Here is a 23,203-nt window from a genome sequence, read left to right as displayed (position 1 = left end):
TGACTTTATTCTGTTCTTGTTTGTAAAATATTTTATGATGGTTGTATCCTAAGCACATGATTCTACCATAGACAAGAACAAGTCAGGCTTTCCCACATTACACTTTCTAAGCCCTTCTCCAAACTCTTTAAATTCTACTCATCTTGCTTCCCAGAGGGTTAGCATAGTATGCTCTATCAGGAACAAGCGATTCCAGGACTACTCCATACCCACTGGTGCATTCTGCTTCCTTTTGCTGAGACTATGGGGAAGAATAATGCAAGGCATGATAATTGTTCTAGGCCTCTGCATCTGTAGGGGGGATTCATCCAGGATGCTAAGGCATATGATTTCAGAACAGCTCCTAAAAGACTACTACTCCTCAAAGACCCTGTCAGAGTGCTCTGGCTATCTGAATTAAAAAGGGGAGGGGTAGAGTGGATGATCAAGCACTAATCTTCCATATTTCCTCACAGTGTGTACTTCGCCTGACTTTACTACCACTTTGGTGTGGCTTTCAGGAGCTGAAGGGCATCATCTTGCCCCACTACACAGGACACCAACATTGCTTTAGTATTGTGTCGTCTAGCACCATGCCACTGTCATGAGCTGGGAGCTCTAGGAGGTAAGCAGCTGAATCTATGAATATATGACATGAGTATTTCATGTCATAAATAGTGGTTTTGTGTAACAGTTAAATCAGAAGCTGACATGATTTGTTTATCTGCATTTTTTGGTAAAACTATTAATGAATGACATGGCTCTATTTGTGGGGTCCAGGGAGCTTTCTGTTCCTGTGTAATAAATACGTAGGGATCTTAGAGCTGGAAGAAGGTTTTCCCCTCCCAATGAATTGCTTGATTCTCTTTATAAAACTAAACAATACATACAAAATCATATTGCCTTTATTTCCTTTTTTTCCCTTCACATGGCTGGCTCTGAGCTCCAAGTGTGTAATTATCCTCAATTATAGCAATTATCTTAGACTGGCTCTTTCTTCCCTCTCTCTGCAGCAACTCCAATTACAAGTTTTTTTTTTTTTTTTTTTTTAATTTCATACCATCTGAAAAAACTTTGATGCGTCTTTATTATAACTTCACTTTTCTGAGTTGAATTTTAACCTCCAGGTAATACAAGCGAAGCTTGATTTTGTGTGTGGTTCTGAGGACTGAATGTGGGCCGTGCACATGCTGGGGAAGTGCTCCACCACTGAGCTATACGTTTACCACCTTTTACTTAGTTGCTCAAGCTTGCCTTGACATTGCTCAACAAGCCTTGAGCTGCTTCAGTCTCCCATGTAGCTAGAATCACAGCTTGAGCCACTAGGTTCAGCAGAAGCGTTTCAACCCCCCCACCCCCATCGGTACTGGTATTTGAGCCCAGGGCCACAGGCATGCTGAGGAAACACTCTTGTCACTGAGCTGCGCCCCAGCCTTTTCTTTAGCCATTGAGACAGGATCTGTCGGGCACACAAATGTTAAGATGACTAATATCTAAACAGATTTAGCCAGGTGTGATGCATTCTGGAGGCTGAGGCAGGTTTGTATCCTGAGCTACATAGTGAACTTAATGTCAGTCTGGACTATATGGGGAGATTCACAAAGATCCAAGACAATAAAACTTAACTAGCTTTCCCCTAAAGGCTACCGGGAATTAGCCACTCATGGTGAATAGTCATTCCTTTGGTTAGACTGCTGGTTTTCAACCTTAGTTACATATTAGAATAACTTGGGACACTTTGTGAGATATGAGTGTTCAAGCCAAATGCCCCAAGGGATAGAGCTGGTCACTAAAAATGTTCCCAGGCACTGGAATATGTAATGAGGGTTGAGGATCATAGAGCTAAACTGTTCATTTATATTACTAAACTTTTTTTTTTTTTTTTTTTTTTTTTGAGACAGGGTTTCTCTGTGTAGCGCTGGCTGTCTGTCCTAGAACTCACAGGGTTGGCCTTGAACTCAGAGCTCTCCCTGCTTCTGCCTCCTGAGTGCTGGGATTGAAGGTGTGTGCCACATCCACATTGGCAGTTTAAATGTTTTCTTTGTTGTTGTTATTATTTCTTATAGATTTATTATTTTATGTGTTTTAGTTTTCTGTCTGCATGTATGCATGTGAAGCATTTGTGTGCACAGTACCCTAGGAAACTAGAAGAGAGTACTGGATCTCCTGAAACTGGAGTGACAATTGTGGGCATCCATATGGGTTCTGGGAACAAAACCTGGGTGCTTTGCAACAACAGGAAAGCTCTGAGCTGCTGAGCCATCTCCCCAGTGCCAGTATCTTAAAACTCTTAACTAGCAAATGCAACTTCATCTTAGTTGCTTCTCATGTTCCAAGAACACTGGCGAACATAGGAAGGGACAATGTAAGGCAGACATTTCACCTACACATTCTTCTCATACAAGTTCTTACTGGAAATCCCATGAACCAAACTTTGCTCAAACACAGATATTCTCTGGCTCACAATGGGAGTACAACCCATGAAAAACAGAAGTATGTTACTTGGGAAATGCATCTGATACATCTGGCTTGCCAGACAGTGGTCCATGTAGTGACAGTTGTTTTCCTGTGTCACTGCTCCATTTACTGCTTGCTGGGGCTCACTGATGCTACCCACCATTGAGAGAGTGTTGTACTGCATAGCTCTAGCCTGGGAAGTGATCCAAATTTCATATCTGAAGCATCGATTCTGCTGAATACATACGGCTTTCAGGGCATCATAAAGTTGAATGATCTTTGGCTGAGCCATTGTAAGTGGAGGATGTTCATATGCTTAAAGCCCTGCCCAAAGCACAGCCTACATCAAGCCTGGCCCTTAGAAGGAGTGGTTAAGCTCATGGCATAAACACTTAGAATCTCAACAGAGGGATTTCAGCCATTTTCCCCCAAATTTGTTTTAATTTTATGTGTATGAGTGTTTTGCCTGCATGTATGCCCATGTACCATGTGTGTGCTAGATGCTGGTGGAGGATGGATGCCCTGGAACTGACGATATAGATGGCTGTGAGTGGACATGTAGGTGCTGGGGATCAAATCGGCATCCTCTGGAAGAGTATTCAGTGCTCTTAACCCTCAGCCAGCTCTCCAGTTCCCTTGAGCCATGATTTATTGCTGTCAGTTCTATTTCTTATTTCCATATGTTTCTGCATCTTCCGAAATCCTAATTGCAAAGTTACAAAGCTACCCAAAATTTGGCAGATAAATTATAAAGTATATACTAAGATAAAAATTTTCAACAAGAAATGTATTAAATTTTATAACATTCTATGGCTTCGCAGCTCGATGCTGCTGTTTTTAGACTGTGTGTCAAAGCCGAATAAAACACATTAGTTATTTATTCACTTGCAAAATGATCTATAGTCCTTAGAGGTAAAGAGTGTGCTAGAAATCAATAGATTATCTTGATAATAAATAATATTTCTTTATGCTTTAGGCCATCTAAGCTTTTCTATTGATTGCCAATGCTGAAGTGGTCACCATGCTTTATCCAGCCCAGCTTAATAAGCACTCATTGAGGATTTACCCTCAGCCAGGTAAAGCTGACCTGCTCTGAGATCACTCCTCCTTGTCCATAACCTTCTATGTATTTTTCCTCCTAGATTTTGGCCACATTGGGCATGCACTCACCTTTGAATTTTCATACTGTTTTCTGGGATGATAACCGTTTAGGGTAGTTATAGTGGGTTCTTCTTAATTTTTCTCTCCTTTCAGAGCTGCTTTCCCTGACTAGCCTGCTGTCTGTGCAACTCAGCTATACTTTTAGCTTTCTATCTTCTATCCCTGTCTGAAAGTGTCATATCTATAGACCCTATGTTGACTGTTGCATGTGTCCTAGAGTATAACCTCCCTGTTTGTCTCTGCAGCTCCAACACTACCATCACAGTGAGTGAATGCCTGTCTCTGCAGTTTTACCAAGAACAGTGCTAAATACAGACCTGAGTTCTTTGAGCTAGAAACTACCAATGGCTGATAATAAATGAGCATGCTCAGTTGCAATGGTAACTTAGGGTTCTCCATGCAATACGCACATGTTGGGATTATAATTAGTGCCACAATGCCAGCTCCTTTTGCAGAGAAGCCAATTTGCATCCTGTGACTCCCTTGACCTCCAGCTGGCTCTCAGCTTCTGCCAAAATGAGCTCTTCCATTCTGTGTAACTTGCTATCTTGGCCATTTCTTTCAATTCCCAGTAGAAAGCAGAGAGATGAAACTGCTCTTCCAATGTTCTGTTGGTACTTTTCTAGAGTACTTGATTGGAAATACATCATATATATTTGCCTAAAGGCCCTTAGTATGCTGAGGTAAAGTTCTTAGATGTCTTGCTATTGTTTACTCCCATACTTGGCTGGCTGGCTTTGGTGGGAATTTCAGGACAAAAATCATCTACTAAATATTAGTAGACTCATTACAGCCCAGGATTTTGTCTGTAATGGTATCCTTGTATTATTACCAATACGACACTGAGGCTACTGGTCAGGAAGTCAGACGCAGGATCTTTAGACAGATCTGTGGACATATGGTATAGACAGGTGGGCACTACCACTATTTTGAGGCACTTCTGTTTGGGCTAGACTCACACTTTCAGACACACTGAAAAAAACACCTTCCTGGCTACCCACACATGTATGGGTCTTTGCACAGCACTCAAATCCAGTGCTTTTCAACTGGGGGGTCATGAGTCCCTAGACAAATCTCTAGCTCCAAAAATATTTACATTACAAGTCATAACAATAGCAAAGTTACAGTTATGAAGTAGCAATAAAAATAATTTTATGATTGGGGGGTCACCATGACAGGGAACTGTATTAAAAGGGTCACAGTGTTAGGGAGGTTGAGAACCACTGAGAGTTTAATCAGTAACTTCAGTGTTTCAAGCATAGAAAAAAATTAATAGCATTTAATAGTATTATCAAAATCAGCTACATTTGTACCTCATGAAGCATGCATACCTCATCACCCTTGCCCAGAATAGAGTCCCAATAAATCATACTACCCCCTGCTGCTTCCCTTGCTGACTTAATACAATCTCCTTCTACTCAACACACACTTACAGAAGAAATCTGCATCTTATTACAGTTAAAGCAGTTGATTCTGATATTGTGATTTATAATTTATCATTTGAAATGAACGCACATGAGAAATCAGATTTCTGCACATGTAGATTCTTTAAATATGCTGAATTAAAAATTACACATATTTATTTTGTAACCTTCATGGCATGTATATGGAGGTCAATTTGTAGGAATTATTGGTTCTCTCCTTCCACCTTGGAGGCTCCAGGGGCCAATCTCAGGCTGTCAAGCATAGTGTCAATCGCTTACCACTGAGCATCCTTGCCATCCCTCTATACACTGAGCTCGTAACTGCAGTAGATCCTTCTGAACCCCATGAGTAATCCTATCACAGTGAGAAGAGGCACAAGTAGACACCACATTGTGAGACAAGAGAGGATATACTGGGCCTTAGCCAGAATGTCAAATATAATGGCAATCTGAACCAATCAGAACTCTAGATCCAAGCAACAGCTCTCTTTTGTTTCTACTTAATTACTTTACGGATGACTAAATGACTGTTAAGGAATGTGTCAATTCACAGGCCTCCACATTTTCACAGTTGTATGAGGTTTCTAACGATGGAAAAATAACAGGCTAACTTTTGAACATGCACCTTGTACAATTATCTGTAATATCCTCCATGTATCACTTCCAAAGGCAGAGGTCTGGCAAGCAGAAGACAACGAACTGGGGTCTCGTGGTTTATATATGAAACGCCTCCCCACAGGCTAATATGTTTGAACACTTGTTTCTTAGCTGGTGGCACTACTTTTGAAAGCCATGGGACCTTTAAGAGGTGGAGACTTGTTATAGGAAGTAGGTCCTGGGGCAGCCTGGAGGTTTTGAAGTTCAGTCCCACTTCCTGCCCCCTGTCTGCTACTTGACTGAGATACCACCTCTTGCTACCTTTCCTTCTTGGTCATTGTATTAGTTACTTCCTTTGTGGCTGTGATAGAATACCATGACCAGAAGCAACTTGAGAAAAAGTTTATTTTGGCTTAGGTTTCAAGGCAGAGAGAGGTTTATGATGGAGGGAAAGACATGGTGGCAGGAACAAGAAGCGGAGATATTACAGGGGACTGGGAGTGGAGTGAGGGCATAAACTCTCAAGCCTTCCCCAAGTGACACACTTCTTCCAGCAAAGTTACACGTCCTAAAGATTCCATAACCTTCCCAAACAGTACCACCAACAGGGGACAAGTGTTCAGGAGCCTGTGAAGCTGCCAGCCATAATGGAATTCTATGTTCTCAAACTGCCCACACAAACTCTTTCTCCCTCAAGCCAATTTTTGCAGGACATTTGGTAGCAGCAACAGGAAAAGTAGCTAATACACATGGCAATCACACAATGAATGATACTTTTGTGGTTTGAGTCCTTTCCCTAGGGATGGGACACTGAAGCCCCTTCAGGCCCAGCCCTTGCTCTTTCCATTATTACTTCACTCTCTATCATTTTCTTGTGTGTGTTAGTAACAATCATGGCTTCAATTCCCATCATGTTGCCTTGATGATGTTTAGATATCCACCAAGGGCTCTCTTTCCAACTTGCACCTCTCCTGCTGGTGTCTCCCAGGCTGGGCTGTCCACCAGCTGTGTTAGTCACACTAGATTGAATCCTAGGTCACCCTAGTTCCTGCCTTTCTCAGCTTATCCCTCTATCTAATCCATCTTCAAGCTCCTCAATGTCATCACCTTTTATATTACTTTAAAGTTTATTTCTTCAGCTTATCCTGGTTCCTTCATTCCTAGGGCTGCACTCTCTTGCTCAAGCCACCAGCATCTTGGCTCTGAAGGAGCTTTCTGGACTCCACATTCGCACTGCTGCCCCCAACCTCAGCCAGACAGATATCTCTAAACGTAGAGCTTGATCATACCAACTTCATAGCTTAGGGCCTTTAATGTTCTCCCACTGCTCAAGGGATAAAGCAAAGGAAACCATAAGCAGCTGCTAACTTCCTGAACGCTCTGCCTTTTGTACACCCCCTTACCTCATCCTGCTAACTCATGGCCTGCCACTCCCCTGCCACTTCCTGTATGTCTGGAACTTCTTCAGCCCACACTGGCTTTCCCCAGTTCAGGTCCACATTACACCACAGCAGGGGAAGGAATCTATGATAAAGGTTACTGCTAGTAGGGTCCATGTTTCCCTGTTTCACAACACCAAGTTTTCTTATGCCCACATATGTATGTGACATAACCAGACTGTATGGCACCCTATCAGGTGTCAAGCCCACGCCAGGAGGCAGTAGACATTGCAGCCTCCTCTCGGGTGGCACGAAGCCATCTATGTCCTGTCACATGTGGTTAATCCTCTGGTTTGGGTTTGGTTTTAGTTTCAGTTTTCATAATTAGTTGGAAAGTATAGGGCTAGGCTTAAAGATAGGGTCCTTTGTACTATTTCCCCAAAAGATTGTTGAGTAAGAGACATGTAGTCATTCCCTGAACTTTAAAGTTCAAATATTATAGAACTCTTAGAACACAAAGGATTTCTTCAAATTAACATTGCATAAGGCTTGTGTGTAATGTGTACAGTGTGTGCATGAGCAGGCATATGTGGCTCTGTTCTATGGCTCTCTGCCTTCTTCCCTTGAGTCTTCCACTGTTCCTGAAGCAAAGCTGGAGGCCAGCAAACCTTAGCAATCCTCCTGACTCCTCTCCTTGCAGTGCTGTGTTTATCAGCACCCATGGCCATGCATGGCTTTTTATGTGGGTGCTAGGATCCAAACTCAGGTTCTCATGCTTGTATGGAAATGAGACCTTGACCCAGTCAAGTGTCCTGAGCCATTTACTCACTCAGTCACTCAGTCAGTCAGTCAGTCAGTCAGTCAGTCAGTCATTCAGTCAGTCAGTCACTCACTCACTCACAGACCCACTCATGCATTCACTCACAGACTCGCTCATGCATTCACTCACTCACACATTTACACACTCACTAACAAACACCAAGAACTTGCTCTGAGTCCCTCACCCAACAATTCAAGACAGTGAGATGACCTTAGCTTTGTGGACTCAATCAACATTATCAAACATTTTCATAGGTTTTCCTTTCTGAGTAATCCAAAAATTTTAAATTGATTAGTTTTGTTTTAAAACTACTGTGAGCGTTTTATAAAAACGCTCAATATGACAGAGAGATGAAGTGGCAGAGAATCCCACACCCAGGGGACAGCACTATGCCTCTGCTGGAACAATCTCTAAAGTCTATACTTCCTCCTCATTATGTATTTGGATTAGAAAACATGTGATTCTACAAAGTGAAGCTCTTATCAATAAGCCAGGAGGTCACAGATCAGACAACATGAACCCCAGTAGCCAGGAGGCAACACCAACAATGATGCAGCCAGTGAATAATTAGCCATTTTTCTCACTTTTAAATATATATTCTTTCCTTTTAACACTAAAAAACATGGTATGGAAGAGGAGGAGAAAAAAGAAAAAAAGTAAGATGGAGATTTGGCTTTGATAATTGGGGAGTAACAGAGTTGGAACAGATGGAGGCAAGCTATTACTTAACACCACCCATACTAGATGTTGTGTGCTACTCTGGGTGTGGTACATGCCTGGAATTCTAGCATTCAAAAGTTAGACATAGGAGGATCATGAATTTATGGTCAGGTGTGGCTACATAGTATATCTGAGGCCAGCCTGGACTATTTGAAACCTGTCTCAACGTGGGAAGGAGGGAGAGAGGGAGGGAGAGCTCTAAAGGTGACAAAATTCTATAATTTTCCAAAGTAGAATAGGGATTAATTACTTACTATGAGATAATGTAAATCTCACAGCTGTGTGAGTGAGAATGAGCATTTATATTTTACCCGTTACCTGAACCTTAGGGAATAAAACACTCACTACACTCACGGACGGCTTTCAAACAGATTTCAACATATGCACTTAATACAAAGTGTTAGCACTGAAAACTTTATGCCATTTAGGGATCCCAGAGATCTAATCCCAGATACTTGCATCTAAAAATTATTTATGATCATTGTGGTTTAATTTAACATATTTGCAGGGTTTACCAGGGTAAAATTCAGGCTCATCCTTCTATATGCCACATCTAGTTTTTTAAACACATGTCAAAAATATGGAATTCCCCTTAAAGATATATAAATAGACTCACCAAGTTTAGAATATGAAGCCCAGATGGCCTACCAGCATCAACAAAAGCACTTTCCTTGCCAGCATGAATTTTACAAACTAGAAATCCCTGTCAGGCCTGCAGAGCAAAGCAGTACTGTGTTAGGTGCTCCACGACATGGTCCATAAAACATTATTTTAAAAACAAACACTGGATGTTCAGAATGAACTCTAACACAAGGCACCGAAGCCTTCCAGAAGACTGACCTGTGTGTCCCTGTGCTCCACTGAGAAAGGGCAGTAGAGATAGATGCAGCCAGTGGCTTTTAAAATAAGCAGATGCAGAATCCTCAGCACACCCCTGTGCTGGATTGCTTTGAGCATCTAACAAAGTCCCTTTTCTTTCTGAAACCCTGTTTCTGGGATTCAATATTTGTGTGGTTGCTGACAGTCTACTAACGTCAATGTAATAGAATAGTCACTAGGGATCATTGGTGAGAAGGAACTGGGATGGGACCTACATCTTCAGCCTCACCCCCACCCCCCTGTGGCCTGGACAGGTACAAGCTGAATCTCTTAATCACTCTGTCTCAAGGACTTTCTAAAATCACAGAAGGGACTAAATGCTCAGTGTTTGACTGAGATGCCGACAAGAGGAAGACACAGGCTCTCCAGGTAGTCTATGCACTTCTGGAAGTGGTGGTTTGGGTGAACCAGACTAGAGTTAGTGGCAGAGGTCCCACCACATGACATCTGTTTTAGGGGCTTAAAATTTCCATCATTATAAAAGGCAGACCCCTTAATGAATTTGCCATAATTCTACAGTATGTGCTCATGTGTTGTGTGTAGAGTGGTGTGTTTGTACACATGCGTGTAGATGTACCTAACCCTAAAAAGGCCATAAGATAACATCAGGACTTCTCTATCTCTCTGCCTCATTCTCTCCAGGCAGGGTTTCTCACTGACCTTGGAGCTTGCTATTTTGACTGTGCAGAAGGCCAGCAAACCCCAGTGAGCTGTCTCCAAGCCACCCTCTAGTACTGAGGTCACAGATGCACACGTGGCTACACCCAATGTTTTTTTATCTGGTGCAGGGGAATCCAAACTCAGGTCCTCACAGAAAACCCTCTACCCACTGAGAGACATCTCTGGCTCTCTATGCATTTCATAATAGCCTTTGATGTTTTATTCATTTCAAAACAGGCAGACTTTTTCACCCATGTCACTAATTAGGTATTCTAGCTGCCAGACAAATAACCTCCCTCAGCTCAATGTGACGCATAGGATTTGTGTACAGTTTATGGATCAATCTGGAACTATGCGGGCCTTAAGAGGTTTGATGAAAATACAGTAGTGAAATAAATCAATAAAGGTTTATTAAGGGCCCAGGTTTTGAAATGGGTTCTTACTCATCATGAAAGACCTTTAATAGCTTGGGAGATGAAATACCATATTTCATTGTTTCTGGTTCTTTCCTTGTGTTGACCCTTTGTGTGTTACGAACACTGCCATCAAGCTCTGGCAGGCCCCATCAAGTGGGTGACAGTCCCTGACCCTGAACTGAGCTACACATGCACTCAGAGGCAACCTTCCATACATCTTATTATCATGCTAGACGGGGAAGGTTGTATGACACTTGACTTTTGTGAGTACTGTTTAATGGGGGCTCTGATACTTTTAAAAAGAAAGCAGGTAAGAATTTGGATAAAGATCTGGTTTTTAACACATGTGAGAAAAAGTTAGCAGTTTCCAGGTATTGAACAGGCACAATTTGCCTGGTGCTTTGGCACTAGGAACCACATGTGGTGATGGTGGTGGGGAGAAACTCCATTCAACTTCTTCTTGGGTTTGTGAGGTAGGTGGGAGAAATCACAGATGGTCACAAGTCTTTCCCTCCCTGTGTCCCCACTGCATGTAATGTAACTTTGTAGCTCCTTCTGGTTAGAAACAGCTGTTTCTCTACTCTGGGCTTGCTTTTTGATCAGTTCTACTATGCAAAGCAGTGAGCAGGGAGCAAGACTATGTCTATTCTGAACCTTCCAGCAAGCTGTGCATGCCCCAAGTGTTTACTCTTGGATCCCTGCTTTCTCTCTTAGAAGCCCAGACTGAGTATTCATAGACTTGGATCCAGTTGCCCTGTTTTCCCAACTCCAGTAAATCTCGGGACTCAGAGAGACATAACTGGCTATAGGTTGATGGTAGGCTTGTATAAGTCCAGGTGAGATCAGAATTGCCAGGTAATCCAGCACAAACTGGAAGGGCCTAGAACCAGGAGCTAACTGCAAACTGTTGTGGGGTGGCTTGTTACACAGCAAACGCTAATAGACACATTGTTGTCCTTGTTGTACTAAATATAGGCACTGTTCACTTGTCTGTGCTCCACCAGCTGGGACATGGTAAAGACTATCAGGTTATCACATCTGACATAAGGGCCTGGGTGCTCAGGTCACATCACTGTCCAGACTCAGAACCCCGTATGAAGTGTCTTCTGTGTCAGGTTAGATGTATTTCCTGTATTGGAGGAATGCTCAGTTTCTGTGTCTAAAGAAATTGAACTTGGTGGTCTTACACTTGCTCTTCTTAGTACCTGAAATGAATTTTCTGTTTTTGAAATCTGCTCAAATGTAACCACTTCTTGGGAATCTCTCATAATATTTGAAGATGGAATTAAGTTTTTCTATCCTGTGGGTGATGTTAAAAAGAACCACAGCTGCTCACTGTTTGCTTTGTTCTGCCTTTCACAGTGTGATATTTCAGTACCTTTTATCAAGAGATGAAATTTGCTTTTCCATCCCCTGAATGTAGACTGACTGGTTGACTTCCTTTGGCCATTCCAGGAAATGTAGCACAAGTGTCAATGTCTCAGTTCTGGGACATCTGAGAGGTCTTGTATTCTCAAGGGAAACCTGATGCTCCTTCCAACAAGCCTACAATGTCCTGCTGAAAGATTCAGAGAGCAGAGGGGTCAGTGTCTCAGCTAAAGCCTAGAAATGGGAGAACATCCCAGCTAGGAGGGGCTAAGACACACGGACCTAAGTGTGGACACACACACACACACACACACACACACACACACACACACACACACACCTACCCACCCCCTGATCCACAGGATAAAGGGCCAGACAAATGGTTGTGCTAAGCTTGTGCTGAGGCAATAGACAAGGGTTTTTACTTTTTCTATTTTCCTTTGGGTACAAGAGATCATTTGTATTTTTGTGGCAGTTTTAAGCCTTATTTTTGATTGAGTTTTGAGTTCTTTTATTAACAAAATGAACAAATGATGGAAAAGACAAACTAGTTAGTAAGATTTGTGTTCTAACAAAACAGAACTCTGTTTTTTTGTCTACAATGAAGGTTCTGGGATTGAACTTGGGGCCTCATGCCAGCAAAGCCAAGAAATCTGGTGTTTTATTCATTTTTTCCTGGCTGAGAGTAAGACCAATATTAGTGTGGGCTCTGATACTTAGCAGGTGCTGTTTAACTGTCAGCTGCTTCCAATAACTGTCTTACTTTAACAGTCTTATTTATTATGCTGGAAGTAAGGTGACAAGTAGAACAAGGCAAAGCCATCGTCACCCAAAAGTCGAGGTGGCTTCAAAGTCAGGACAACCTCTCCCCGTGGCTGCTGGATGGAGAGTCAGGGTAAGCCACAGGGTGCTCTGTTTGTTCAAATGCGGGCCAGTGTCTTTCTTTTTGAAATTATGTTCTTCCTAGTGCTCCCCAGCTCAAGTCACATGGTCACAACCAGCAAGAGTGTTCTGTGATGGGCCACGATGGAGGTGTCTTGCTTCCCAAGGCAGCAGTCCTCAACTCCAGTTGCACATTAGAAACACCTGGGAGCTTTAAGGAGCTGCCCATGGAGGTTGGGTTAATTAGTTTGGGGGTACACCTTGCATGTGGGGAAAGTAAAAACCTGTAGGTGATCTGACTGAGTAGTCAGAATTCAGAACAACTGTTCAACCTTTCCCAGCTTCCCTTCCATCACAGTCATTATGGGACTAACATTCAAGATGATTATAACAAACCTTTTTAATATTCCTGTAATCAAAACTCAGCACTGATGCACTACAGCTAGAAAATAATTTCTTATACTAGATAATGACTGGCTCCAAAGGAACTAAAAAATAATTACTAGATGAGGAATGTTCCTATGATTAACTCTAAACATAATGTGAACACTTGGCAGAACCCAAATGTCCTAAAAGCCTCCAACATAAATGGGCATTCAAGATTTTATTGACCTAAATTAAATAACACATAACAATACTACATACTGCACTAAATAACACACCACAGCCAATTATCATGTAAGTGTATAATCTAAAAGCACATGGACCTAAAGTCTTCTTCTGAAAATACATACATCATTGTGTGAATAAAAATATTTTATCACAAATTAAACAACAATGTGGCATTTTAGTGTGATTTTAGGTTCAGATTCCACATGGGATGTCAAAGAATGTGGTTTTGTCTTCCTATTGTGCAGGTGACTCCCACATGGCACTAGTGTTACTTTCAAAGTTATCATTATTTTTGCACAAGAATTCAAAAGTGTCAAAATTACAATTAATCTTGTTATAACAGAGTATTTGGTATATATAAGTCACTTTAATGCCAACATTTCATCCCTACTAAATTCTGTGGCTACATTTACAAATGCACTTTTAAGACAATATTCTGAGAAAATCTGAGAAAAACCTGCTGAGACCCAACTTCACAGACAGGAACACAAGATCAGGAGATACGGATCATGACCAGCAGTGCTCTCATCCCTAATGTCTGGGTAACCATGCTTGGATGTCCAAGCCTACCTCCCTTCTCTGGGGCATTGGGAATGCATTCTACTGCACAAAATCAGGCTGCAGGACTGGAGCTGGTCCCCAGCCTTTGCCAAATGCCTATATCTCGCCAACCTTTGCATGGTTACTTTCAGTGGAGGATTTCAGCAAGGGGAGAAATGATCACTTTCTATACTAGTTCTTCTTACAAAATGGGCTGAAGTCAACTACAGTAATTTACTATGTCAGTTTAAAATGTTCTAGGTTTTCTAGTCCATTAGCTTCTTATATTAGCATGTCATAATTTATAAACTAATATTGGTGCACTGTTACCATTTAATTAATATTTTCTTAGACTTTACCTAATTTTTTTTGAAGACAAGAGTCTCATTCTGTAGGCTTGGTTGGCCTTGGACTGGAAGCAATCTTCCTGTTCCCATCTCCCAAGTGCTGGGATGTGTGAGTACCACACAAGGGTTCTAATGATTGGCTTTTTGTCCCAGGATGCCACCCAGGATGGTGCATTATTGTTAGTTGCGTATTTTTTCTTTCTTTGAGAGATGGGGAGGAGGCGAGAAGGACAAGGGGATGGGAGGCACACACACTCTTAGGAGGAGTGTGACAGGGAGATGGGGAGGGAGAGAATGAATGGACATGAGTATTTTTCTTCTGAGTGCCAGGCCCACAAATTACTGCTCTCCTGTTCTCTTCTATGATGGAAAAGGGCACATGTTAATGAGGTAATCTCATATTAATTATGAGAAATACACTGTGGGCAGGAGAAAGGTTAAGTTAAAAAGAACGTGACATTTGGAAGGACCTGACATGCAGTCTCTGATTGTTAATGCGGATTACCTAAAAATCTAGGGGTAGCACAGAGGAGAGAAATAACAGGCATTTCACACTCACCACTGACTTGAGGAAGTTTATGTTCTTAAAGCCCACAATGATTCGATGGTCATTTCCCTGCCAATGTTTATGTAAAACTTCCCCCAACAAGACTGTTCATCTGACTCTGAAGTGAATTGGCAGGTCACAGCAGAGAATGGTAAAGTGTGTGTGTCCCTTATAGAGATGCCAAGCATTCTACTGATGCTGTACTATAAATGGGGACCATCTAAAGGCTAAACATATCCTCCAGGTTGCCAAGCACAGCATTTTAACATCTTTTTTTTTTCTAGTATTAATGACTTGTCCTTTCAAAGTTTGAAAAGAACTAGTTATGATTCCAAGAAATATTGTCATTTACTTAGTGCGATGTAAAAGACACTTCACTGAATTGGTTCTTCTGTTGCTGTACTGTTCAATGAATACTTCTCTGGGTTATTAAAACTTTGTTAAACAGTAATGTGACAACAGGTGGGTCTTTAAATTGAGAGTCAACCAACCTTTTTGGAAAACAGTTGAGTTCAAGCTAAATAATTCTGAACTTTGTTAGTGGTGTTTGAATGTATGTAATAGTAGATGTAAATTTTATCTACTGTGATGGAAAAAAATGAATAAAGACAGCACTTTATAACTGATAAGCCTGCCAAATAAGGAGGATCTAACAACACCCTAATGCCCAAAGGCACAAAGGAAGGAAAACTAAAATATTTTAATAGACTGTAGAAATTCTTGGGAAATCTCTTCATGGTAAAAAGAAGAATAAATGGAGAAATGTCACTGATTTCTGATTGACATTTCAAAAACAGTATGGATCTCTCTATCATGCAATATGTAAAGAGAATATAAATAGTATAGGAATTTGCAAAGACATTTAAGGTTCATCTGAAGAGGCGACTCCTTGGACAGAAAACTCCAGGAGAGCTGGCATGGATGGGGTAGTGGTGTTGTGAGCACAGTTTTATGGCCTTTTCTTTTAATAAAATGATGATCCCAGTGGACTTTAGGATTTATGCTGCAACTGATTATGCCTCATATCCAATTACAATTTTTATGAGGCTACCTGTCTTTAGTCAAACATCCATTATATGTATATAGTAATAAAGTAACTGGACTTGATGGTAAGAAAGATAAGATTTGAGATTTTAGCTCAGCAGAAGAGCATTTGCCTCACCTGTGTGAGGTTCTAGGTTCCATCCCTGATGGTGCAGAAACAAACACACACACTTGTGATTTTGGGGCACTGGAGTGATGACTCGGGGGTTAACAGCACTTGCTGCTCTTTTGGAGGACCAAGGTTCAAAATTCCCAGCACCCAGTTTGGGGATAAGAACTCCAGGTCCAGGCATGTGGCACCTCCTTTGCCTCCCTAAGTGCCAGGCACACATGTGGTATGCATCGACATACATGCAGGCAAAATTCTCATATACAGAAAATAAAAATAAATTATAACAAATATAAACATCATTCCAACATCTTTCCTGGGCTTCATTAAAAGTGTGGTGTACTTTGACTTTCAGGCTTAAATTTTTGTAAGCCTTCATGGCAGATACTTAAATGTTTTGTAATACATAAGAAATGGCATGTAAAATTTTGTGGGACTTTTTTGGTATATTGTTAACTATAATGCTCTAATTTGAGTTTTTTCTTACTTAAAAAGTAATGTGCTTTTAATTTACTTTAAATCTACTTTGTAATGGAATACATGACTTGCCAACTTAAAATGTCTTTTAAAAAGATTTACTTTATGTGTATGAGTGTTTTGACAGTATGTATCTATGTGCACCAAATGCATGCCTGGTGCCTGAGGAAGTCAGAAGAGGGCTTTGAACCTCCTGGAACTAGAGTTATAGATGGCTGTGAGCTGCCATGTGGAGCTGGAAACTGTGCCTGGACCCACTTCTAGGTACATAACCACTGAGACATCCCTCCAGCCCCAACAAACATTTTTGAAATGGCTATTATAATATATATATATATATATATATATATAATATATATATTGTTTGGGAGCTAAGAATGTAGTTTTCAAGCTATATTTAATATATTATGATACTAAAATAAAGGTTGTTTATAATAACTACCATTATGGTATCTTGAATTTGGACAAAAATACTGAACTTACAAAATTTTTGTGGTAATACAATAAAGTAACCCAGTAAAAAATGTTTCACGTGTGCACGCGCACACACACATACACACATACACACACACACACACACACACACACACACACACACACACACACACCATTAATTTTCTCTGACAAGTTTATACATATATATATAATGCATTCTGGTTCCTCTCACCTTCCAACCTTTCCTTGGTCTCTCCATCCATGTCAATCCTCTTTACGAGTATCTGTTTCACATTCACACTTTTGTGATGTTTGTTTTTTTTGACACAGGATTTTTCTGTGTAGCTCTGGCTATCCTAGAACTCACTCTGTAGAGCAGGCTGTCCTTGAACTCAGAGATCTGCCACCCCTGCTTCCTTAGTGCTGGGAGTAAAGGCTTGTGCCACCACTAGCACCACCACTACTAGGCCACATTTTTGTGATTTATTTATTTATTTATTTATTTATTTATTTATTTATTTATTGTGCTTTATTTTGTGATGTGTTGAGTTTAATTAGGGTCATGTGTGTGACCATGGCCTTTGAACTATCCATTGGGGCCTGGTGGGCTCCCCTGTGGAAACATTAGTGAAGAAGACAATGGCCATCTCTCCCTGAGAATTCACCAGTCAGCAGGGTGGGTTGTGGTTGTGTGTGCCCCTCCCTGACCTATGTGCCTTCCTCTGTCATCTATGATTGAATGATGATAGGCTTGGCCTAAGCAAGGCCCAATGCAAACAATTCTAAATGCTGTGATGGCCAATGGGTGAGTTATGATTCATCTGAAATTCGTACATACTGTGTTTTATTACTCTCTCTTCAACATCATGAGAACAGTATACAAATTCTGAGCACATGACTGCATAGAGTAATGTGGTAACAGTGGTGTTCTTAATGTTTACTGTCAGAAATTGGCTATCCATTATATGTATAAAGAAACCACATCTAACTAATGATGAAAACTACAGAAAACTGAGATGGGAATTGTGAATGTTTACACAGACCCTAAGCATTAAGTGTGCTTGCTCATCTGACCTTCTCTGCTGACATATTCCAAAACATCTTTCTCAAACTTTAGTATTTTCTTAAACTTTAGGTCATCATTTCACTTATCAACTTTTTAAACACAGAAGTTGGGTTTGAACCATGTCAATACTATGTTAGTGCATAGTACCATAGTTAGTACTATATAAGGTGTACAACTCCTGGACATGCTGAATCCCAATTATTTTCGTGGAGCAACTGCTAGGAAGCACTTACTGCTCCAGGCCCAGGCACATTATAAGAAACTACACAGGGTGAAGGGGAGGTAAAGAAGATGGGGTCCTGAGAACATAGGGCAGGAGGAAAGTCAGGTTAGCATGCTTTGCCATTGACAGCATTTCCTGGGACTGCACCAGGGACCTGGGGCTTTCTGTCACAAAGCCCACCAGGTTTTGGAGAATACCTCAGCGCCCAGACATCAGGATTCACACATCACACACACTAAGCAGGACTGTACCGTTCAGGAGCTCAGGCATGAGGATGATGTGTACATAGCTCCCTGGGACCCACTTACTGAGGGCCCACAGCTTCTAGCAGCAGAGCCAAAATCACTACCTAAAAGATCATGGGAAAATTTTGGCCTCAAAATTGGGAACAGTTGTTTCTCCTGGGAATGCTTGTTTGGATTTAAGATATCATTAATCATGAAGCAACGAACACAGTTCCCGTTCAAACTAAATAAAATCTGTTTCTATCACGCCCACCACAATGGATCTTATAGACTTCATTTGTATCCTAACAGCCCTCTCCCTTTTATTCCCTGTACCTCATTTCACTCCTACCATGCTTTCTTTTCTGTGTGCTGTGTATTGGGGTCCTTGTGGAATGGGGGATGTTGTCAACAGTCCCCGGTTTATAAAGATACAAAGAGCTTAGAAATAGCCCAGTTCTATTTCACAGATGAGAAACCCCAGGTCCCAGTGGCCATCATTTCAAAGTCTGACTGCAAGGCAGGGATCCTAAAAGAAGTTTATGATTTTTAGTTAGCATACGGTTGCTTCCACGTCAAAAGACTCTTTTCTTTCCTGTTCCTAAGATGGCACCATCCAAGAGATGTCAATTAACACTCCCCACCAGAGAGAAACTCTCCAGTCTATGGCTTACTTCAGAGAGTCACAAGAAAATTCTGAGAAGTCTTATCACAAGTGAATCAACTTAATCCTCTCTAACTTATATCTGTAAAACATATCTGATTATAAATTAAAAACCTCTCTCTTCTTTCGGGGCTATGGTTGGGAGCTACATCTCTTAAGACTCCTTGGAACACACCTCAAGAGGTTCTGTGTTAAGATGAGATCCCAGGAATTGGGTGGAGGAGAAAGATGGTCACATGTCCCTTTCCCGACCTATCTGCCTCAGCTGAGTGTGCTCTTGAAGGTGGTGTCACACTGTCCCACGGACCTCAATCTCCCAGCAGTGAAGAGGGTACTGGGCCTGCTAGAAATCCTGTGCAGGCCCCTGTGGTACTCTGCACCAGGAAAGCCATGAAGAAAATGTCTAGAATTTTATTTTGTAATGATCACTATCCTTTGTTCACTGTAGACAGGAGGAAATTATAAATTATTTTTCTACAGAGGTAAACACAATCAGACAAAGGTTGCTTGTTCCCAAGTGTGTGCCTTTATGGAGGTGACTGCATGTTTATAGATGCAAAGGAAGCTTAGCAAGCTCTGGGATGGTCCAACAGGCCCCTGTGGCGGTTGGACACATGGCACCTTAATCCCAGATTCCACAGCTGTTGATGGATGGCAGTGCTGACTCTGCTCAAGCCACTCAGGTTCTCAGCTTCTCTGAACTTCTGTTTCATCTTCAGTAATATGGGTATTCTTAAAATCAAATATGTTAGCTATGCCAATTGCAGTTTCAAACCCCAGTGCTTGCCCCTGCATCATGCTGCCCTTTCCAGGAGCCATGATGTGTCTGTTAGAGAATGCACCATTCAGACTTTGTTGTATCTTCCCTTCATACACATTTCTGTTCACAGTGGACAAGGATGACTTACACCACTGGTCACACAAGACCCTTAGTCTCCTCTTTTCAGGACAACTGTAGCTAATCAGTTAATACTGGTTCCTCCAAGGATTTAGTTGCCTGTGAGCTCCTACCTCTGTCCCTCTTGATAAGCTCTGCTCCCGGGTATAAGAAGCCAGGTGTCAACAGTGACAATGCTGAGGCCCAGAGGATAGTGGCACTGGAGGTTTCAGACTCAAGAGAAACAGATGGGTTTTTCTTGGATGCCATGGATGCCAGCATGATGGACCACCAGGTCCTCTGTAGACAGCCTTGCCATCTAAGTAGCAGACACAGCAGCCTTCACAGACCTCCCGACAAAGGCAGGAGCAGTTGACACAGCTCTCTAAGGTACCCTCATACAATGGCATATTCTACCTCATACCCCAGCAAGCCTTTACTCAGTTGTTAAAAACAACATTTATATTAAAAGCAGGTAAACTAAAATGTATCAACTGGAAACAAGGAAGGTTTTTTTTCTTTTGATTTCTTTGTTATTAGGCCCCAAACACTGTCATATTAATGCACTCCTCTATTTTTTGTCTAAGTTTATTTATCATCACTATTTATCACTGCGGTTTGTAATTCTAAGGACTGAACGAAGGTCCCCAGGCACAGGGGGCATACATGCTATTACTGAGCTTCAGCTCCTGCCCTCTTTCCATATAACCACAAAATAAGAAAGTATTAAAAATATATGATTTAGAAAAGAAAAGACATACAAACACACCTTCAAAAGGATTATCAAATACTGGCAAGTTTAAAAACAATGAAACAAATAATTTGCACGAGTCATGTCACCAGTGATCAAGTAAAAGATGGGCCTTAGCTGTATAGGATGACTCTTTACGCAGGTGACCGCAAAAGCCCTGGAGGGCTTGCTGTGATCTAAGGCCCCAACACTATCAGAACTGAACATTTAGAGGTCTCATGACGTAAAAAGTGCAGTAGGTAGGAAATACTCACAGGGGTATTCTTCTAGACACAAGGCAACACTGGGGAATGAGAACAACCATTGCAAGTTAGAGGACAAGCTCCAAATTTGAGCCTGGTCGCAGCTCTTCTGTACCTCTGCCTCGGCAGTGTCCACTCCAGACTGCAGTCATGGACCATTTCCTTCTACAGTTGGTGCCGTCACGGTTTTGCGTTGTGGGGGGCACCCTGTCTGCTCCCCTCCCCATGCACCTCTTACTCTCTGCACACCTTTAAATGTGCCTTTTCTCTTACATGGGGGGCACATAATTGTTCCCACGAGCTTCAGGGTAACATCACTGGCAACGATGTACAAGAGGCAACATCAAAGGCTGTCTGGAACATGCTGGAAGTCTTTCTAAATTTCTAGGACTGCAATTCTTGATGCTGCAGCGTTGAGATGGCACACTGCTCCCATAAGAACCTTTTTATGTAACGCATGCATAATGCAGTGCGAAGAAAGGAACCGAGGAAAGCGTTTCCCCAAATTATAACTTGCATCTTGGTAATGAGAAGCTATTAAAATATATTTAAAAAAAAAAAAAAAACCCAAGCTGATGTGTTTCTTAGAATTCTGAGGTTTCCCACTGCTCTGCTATTTTCCCATTCCGTATGCACAGCAGAGATTCCTGCCAAGACTATTACAGTGAGCAAACAATGTCTTCTCTGTCAGAGCAGGGAATGAATAGTATCACAAAATTCTCCTCGAATGTACAGCCTACACTCCCCCACAAGCCTTCAGAGGAGACCAGCCAGGCAGGGGGAGGACAGAACAGGGCTCTCCCTTTGCCAATCTGAGACTGCTTTCCAGAACACCGAGGGTGGACTATCTAACCAGAGACAGTTGACAAGCAGAGTTTAATTCCGGTTGTATATTGCTTCATCCCTGGGATATGAATATACAGATACTTTTGTAAGGAAAAAGGAGGAAGTGCTTCATCACGCAAAACCTCTGGGCTTGGTGAAAATAGCCTTTGGCTACAAACTAAACAGCAACTGGGGAACTTCATAGAAGTTTGTGTTAAAATACTAGGGGCTGAGTCACAAGTGCCAAAGTGAGTATGTGCTCCATTGCTTCCCAAGCTTAGCCTTGGTGCCAGCTAAGCTCTTGATTCATAGAGAAAGAGCCTGGAGCTACCTATGCCCCTGGATACATAAGACAAGGCTGACCCACTCCTCTTGGGTCCCAAGGACTGTCTATGTCTCCCCCTCCACAGCTTCTTTTTAGAAGAGGCATTAAGTACATACTCTTCCAAAATGAGGCATTTAGAAAGCATTTTGCATGAATCAATGAAAGGCTTACTTGGTGTGCATTTTCAGAAAAGAACAGAGATTTCTTAAAACTTTTCTTATTTGTTGTCTTAGTTGGTGAAAAGTATAATGGCCTAGGACCTCCACCCCCACCCCTGTATGATATGTACAGAACACATACTTTATTTGACCTTTAATTAGAATCACTCAACTCTTTCATCATGAAGGAATGAATGTTATTTTCAGTCTAAACACACAGCCTTGCTCCCCTCCCTCTTTTCCCACACACTTGCTGACCAGTGCCATGATCTCCCAGGGTGAGATGGTGTTCTCTTGGTGACACATTTAGTGAGACTGCAGGAAGCTGCGACAGCCTCCCTTTCTTCTCTCTCCCCCTCTTTCACTCACACGGTCCTAGTCTGCACTAGGCTAGACAATCAAACCTCTGTGCAGTCCCACTGCCATCTGAAAATGCTAACCACGTGCTCCCTTCTTCCTACAATGGCAATATTTACCTTGGAGAAATGGTTGTCCAAAAAAGAATTTCTAAGTTCTGGCAATGTGTTCCGTTCAGATGTTGTTACAGGAGATTCCCTCTCCTTTCTTGGCCTGTAACCAAAAAGAAAGAAAGAATGTTGGGGGGCAGGGAAGACATATGGACAGACTGTGAAAGACGCTTGCCAGCTTACTGTAAAAACCCTGGCCTGTTTACCAGACATGGAGCTCTGCATTCCTCTCTAAAGAAGCTGCAGGTTTAACTTCTAAGCAGGCAAAAACACCTACAGCAGGGAATATATACCACTTTTTCCCCTCTGAAAAAACAGCCACATTATTATTTGATCCAATATAAATCAATTTACTTATTTTTTCCCCCACAAAGTCTTCCCAGTTTGTGACAGTAAATCTGTAGGTTACTGTAGTGCAATTAAGATCAAGTGACTGTTATCGACATCTGAGATAAAACACAGTGTTTATATGAAAAGAACATTTATACTTTTTGGCAAGGGAAGCTGTGACTCAATTCTGAAATTTTC

General features: G+C 41.7%; 1 protein-coding gene across 6 annotated transcripts in view; it reads right to left on the bottom strand.

Moving 5' to 3' along the window:
- Positions 1–23,203, bottom strand: part of Pag1 (phosphoprotein membrane anchor with glycosphingolipid microdomains 1) — a 134,946-nt gene that overhangs the window by 33,731 nt on the left and 78,012 nt on the right. For 3 of the 6 annotated variants that reach the window (XR_003481912.2, XR_003481911.2, XM_027398768.2), the window contains exons 2-3: positions 22,685–22,778; positions 11,871–12,050 (exon numbers count right to left, since the gene is read on the bottom strand). The gene's annotated coding sequence lies outside the window, so the exon portion shown is untranslated. The remainder of the gene's footprint in view (positions 1–11,870; positions 12,051–22,684; positions 22,779–23,203) is intronic. The other 3 variants (XM_035439992.1, XM_027398772.2, XM_027398770.2) reach the window with 2 other exon arrangements.

Source organism: Cricetulus griseus, chromosome 2 (genome assembly GCF_003668045.3).
Source record: "Cricetulus griseus strain 17A/GY chromosome 2, alternate assembly CriGri-PICRH-1.0, whole genome shotgun sequence".
Lineage (NCBI taxonomy): Eukaryota > Metazoa > Chordata > Mammalia > Rodentia > Cricetidae > Cricetulus > Cricetulus griseus.
This window is presented reverse-complemented; position numbering and strand designations above follow the sequence as displayed.